This window comes from Montipora foliosa, chromosome 12 (assembly GCF_036669935.1).
Source record: "Montipora foliosa isolate CH-2021 chromosome 12, ASM3666993v2, whole genome shotgun sequence".
Lineage (NCBI taxonomy): Eukaryota > Metazoa > Cnidaria > Anthozoa > Scleractinia > Acroporidae > Montipora > Montipora foliosa.
The window spans coordinates 25,026,428-25,031,427 of NC_090880.1; the positions used below are offsets into that span (position 1 = coordinate 25,026,428).

At 39.2% G+C, this 5,000-nt stretch overlaps 1 protein-coding gene across 3 annotated transcripts in view; it reads left to right on the forward strand.

The window, feature by feature from the left end:
• LOC137980426 (tetratricopeptide repeat protein 28-like) overlaps positions 1–5,000 on the forward strand; it is a 54,837-nt gene that overhangs the window by 41,281 nt on the left and 8,556 nt on the right. The window lies entirely within an intron of this gene.

Sequence of the window (5,000 nt, forward strand, 5' to 3'; positions counted from 1 at the left end):
AATTTCCTGTGCTTTGCCACCTTCAATTTTATTTCCCAATCCCCCTGTCCAGTCTGCAATCTTCCCCCAAATCACTTGATGTACCACATCTTCAGACAATAATCATAAATGCCACAACTTGAGCAATGCTAGAGAATATTTTCAAAGCACGTTTTGAAAACAAATAAAAATTATTGGAGTACAAGAAAACTCACAGGAGTGTGATGCCAAAAAAGTCATGTGTACAAAATTAAAGAATACATATTTATATTTTTAAATCAAAAGAAGCAAAAATGGAAGTTGTTAGCGAATTGACTAGTCAATAAGACTATAATAAAAGGCCTTACAATTATTTTCAAGAATAATATTTGTTGTTAAGACTTCACAATCTTAAATAACCCTCTTGGAAAATTACAAGGTGAAATGCACTTTGTTTGGGGCGAGGAAATTAATATTTTTTATTAATGAAATTAAAGTAAAAGGCAATGATGAAAACCGACCACTAGCTGAAGAGTGTGGAAGGGATGGGAAAGAATATGGATTACTGCACCTGCGGGTCTATTAAAATAAAACACAGGTCACATTCCACAGGTGAGTGTACGTGTCACCATGCTGCAGACAAATAAACAACACCAAAAGTGTCTGCTAGCGCTAATCACTCAACAAAAATGTTGTTTCAGGTCTCGGGGAAACTTTTGGTTAAGTTGTTGATTGTTCAGGGATTATTGGAGCAGCGACCTCTAGTCTTGACCTGTGGAATGTGACCTGTATTCAACAGACCCGCCTTCATTGCAGCTGTCACACGAGTCAACAGCGCCACATACAACTGCTAAATCAACCACATCAATAATCTATGAACCCTGTTGCACAATTTTATAATTTGTAACACAATCTGACATGGTGAAAACATTGAACAACAGTAACAATACTCGATCGCGTCAGGGAATTACAATTGTGAGACGCCAAAATGAACCAAAACGTAAAGGTACGTACGAAATAAAATCACTTAATTACCGTCACGTCTTTCAAACACCATTATATCCTTCTATATATAGAGCGATCGCTATGCTATGCCAGAGGTCGTGAAAAGCCGACGTAGCTTTCATTGGAATCGAGGCCTGATGTAGATCACCGTGCAACGTGAAAAAACGGCGAATTATTTTTGACTGTTATGCTTGTTAATTTGCGGCTGCTTCTTACGGAACAGCTACAAGTTTGAAAATGATTAAACACGGACTCTGTTCTTCTTCTGGCTTCCCTCACTAGCCGCCATCTTTCTTTCGCCATTAAACCAATCAAAGTTCATGTGAGAAAAGCACCAATCAGCGATCTTTTTAGTTCACTGTGTGCCAGGGTCTTCTCAAGACCCGCCGCCATATTGAAAGCCGAGAAGACCCTGGGAACGAGGTTGGTGCATTAGTGTATCCACCATTTTATTTTCTTTGAAGGTATTCCTAGTCTTAGGTTATTCGTGTTAAAGGTTTGTTAAATTCTTTGTGTTATTTTTGCAATAATTAATTGCCATTTTTGTTGATTTGCTGGACGCCATTTTAATATTTTGTATGTTGTGTAAACAGCGTCGCTCGCACTGACGATCGATCAAAAAATTAGCTGGCTGGCGATTGTGCAGTACCGTCAGTTCACTTTTTGCACGGAGATACGAAATTTCAACGGAAAATTCTTATAAGTCTTATGTTTAAAAACTCACCTTTTAGCATGACTTATGTCGAGAAAATCTCGCTTTTTACGAGAAGAGACCGCTTTTGAAAATGAAAAGATATAACTCGACGCGCAATAACAATCGCATTTAATAAGAAACAAATGTTACTTACCTCAAGGAGAACTTGAAATTATCTTCCCACCTAAATAGGAGGTCGCTTGGTCACGAAAAGAACAAACGCAAGCAGACTAATCGATAAGTCTTTGGAACGTTTCGTTTTTACAACGAAATACTGAATCGTGAAGTCTAAGTGTCCGGGAAATAAGGCAACATTCTGTAAATTTTAATACCTGACATGTTTACAATTTGCTAGTGATATGATTTTCAACCCAAGATGATTGGTCTCACTGTTATGGTACGTTCGTGAATTTTCGTTAGAGTATAAAACTCTGGTATTCTAGGTGGGTTGGGTGTTTGTGAGAGCCATTTTTTGGTCATGTCATCAATGTGGTTTTCACGGTGTAGGTCAGTTAACGTTATAAGGTGCAAGACCTTGTTTTGAGTTCCCTTCACCATGGGTTCTGTAAGACGTCTGTAGCTTTGTTCGTCGTCAAGGAGGTTTTCTCCCTCCTTTACTTTGTCAGTTTTGTTCATGACGACAGTGGTACCGCCCTTGTCCCCTTTTTTCAGGTTAATATCATTTTTTTGTTTCAATTCATTTAGTGCCTTTTGTTCGTTGCGTGACAAGTTTTGTTTCAGCTTTGTTATTTGTATTTCCATTAGTTGTCATTTAACCTCCTCAAGGTAGCTTTCGAGGGCGACTGATTTTTGAACTGGTGGATTCCAATCAGATTTAACGTAGAAAGGGTGAACGTTTCTATTGTGTCCATAGAAAATGTATTTAAGATGCATTCGTCTTGCAGAAATCTCAAAATCCTGCAATAATTGCCTTTGGATTCTGTTTTTGTTTAGTTTATTCACCGGTACAAATTTTATTAACAGGCAGTATCATTTTGATATGATAGAAATGTTTTGTTTGCAGATACACAAATTTTGTATAACTCAGCAGTTGAAATTTTCTTTATTATTTAAAATATTTATTTATCCCACACAAATGGGCCAATTCAACCCTGGCAATGACAATACTCCATGCAATAAGCCTCTAGCTGGTTTTGGTTTTACGAGACATCTGGTTTGTCTCTTCTACTGGGCAAACCTTCCCAGAGGGAAGGAGCACGAACAGGACTTGAGGTCCTATGCGAGGTGCTCCACCCTACCCTATCCAGACCAGAAAGACCAGACCACAACACCGGGAACTACATGCCCTACTCCTGTTTACGAACCAATCAGTCAGATTAGGATAGAGAGTAGAGTGGCTCTGGGACTAAAGACAAGGGAAATGGGAGAGCTTCGCCTCCTGAGGAATCTCATGATAAATCAGGGTCGTAACATGGTATATTCGGGACCCATTGATCCCTTTTTTCTTGCCGTACTTTTGATCCCTGAGCCTCATTTTCCTCAAAATGTTGATCCCTGAGCCCTGATAAATCTGATCCCTGATTCGAGCTCAAAAGCCTTGTGATCCCTGATTCCACCCTTCTGAGCCCTGAGCCCTTTTCTCTGAGCCCTGATCCCAGTCATATTTTGGGCTTTAAGCCCTGAGCCCATATACCATGTTACGACCCTGATAAATCCATAGTAGCCGAAGCCTTAGAATGACTTACTGTAATCACGTCTTCTGTACACGTTCGACGCACTTAGCTAAACTAATAAAAGTGTAAAATAGTTGTTCTCGAAAAAAACCCCCAATAGAAAACGTCAAAAAAATTAAAAAATCGCGGAAGTGCAATATATATTTCGATCTACGATCCTTGTCAGTCGTCCGCCATTTAAAAATACGTATACCCCTCATGTAAAAGACATTGGAATGGACCCCGCTTTCTCATACGTCATGTACGTCATCACGAGACATCTCATCTCGGTGGAACAACGCGTCCACGCGTAACTACGGCACGCGGAAACTGAAAATAGTTCCACTCGTTTTTAGAGTTCATCAATGGGTCTTCTTCTACATCGAGGAACGCGTACACTAGAGGGAAAGAACACTCAAAATCGCTCAGCAATAAGGAGGAACGATCGGCCTTGTGGAAACATTGTAGAGAGAAACATAGTAGTTCAGATTCGCGTGCTTTAGTCACGCGTGGTTCCACCGAGATTAGATGTCTCGTGATGACGTATATGGGAAAGCGTTGACCATTCCAATGTCTCTTACATGAACGATATACGTATTTTTAAATGGCGGACAACTGACGAGGATCGTAGATCGAAATATATATCGGACTTCTAAAATATATATAGCGAATTTTTCATTTTTTGACGTTCTTTATTAGGGTTTTTTTTTTCAATAACAACTATTTTGCAGTTTTATTAGTTTAGCTAAGTGCGTCGAACGTGTACAGAAGACGTGATGTCTAGTCATTTTCGATATTGAAACGCGTTCTTGGCTTCGACACATGAGATTTCACATTTGGATATCATAGAAATGTTTTGTCCGCAGATACACAAATTATTTTGGATAAGTTTGTCTTAACCCTCCTGAAAATAAAACAATCAATTTCCCATTCAATCAACCTGGTTGCTCAATGGCATCATATGAGCCTGTTAGGCAAGAACCCAACTCAGTGTGCTGGTGGTTTGCTGCTCGTATGTTTGTAGTTTGAGAACAATGTATGAGTTGGGACTTTTCCTCTAGCCAACCTAGCCTAGTTTGCTGAGGGAGAGGACAAAACGCGGAGCCCTACTCCATGGAGTACCCTATGGAGTACCTAAATGGAGTACCCCTAAAAATCATTTATTGGTCAAATTAAATACTTTATTAAATGGCGAGGCATTTAGATGCACATATCTTCATTTATTTCGAGCTTTCCAGCTCTCCGATTGTTAGTTTGATGCAGTTTACGAATTGGCTGCCATCTTGAAACCTCGTAGGTATTTCATGTATCCCTTAATGTAGGGTATTATGTTTTTGGTACAGTATTTAAACAAATATTCATGCAAACCCCTATACCCCTGTATGCCCATATAGGCCTGTGTATGCCCATAACATACCCATCTATGCCCCTGTAGTATACAGTATATACCCACACATGCCCATGTATGCCCCTGTAATACCCTATATACTCATGTATGCCCCTAATGCTCATATATGCCCATATATGCCCATTTGTAATCTGATCAAATTATCATGTACAAATAAAGTTTCACTATAAAAGTTAACGTTAAAAAACAACGACGTTTCGACCGTTCGACGGTCATTTTCAAGTTGAACAGTAAAAGTTTTGAATGCGTTAAAATATATGTA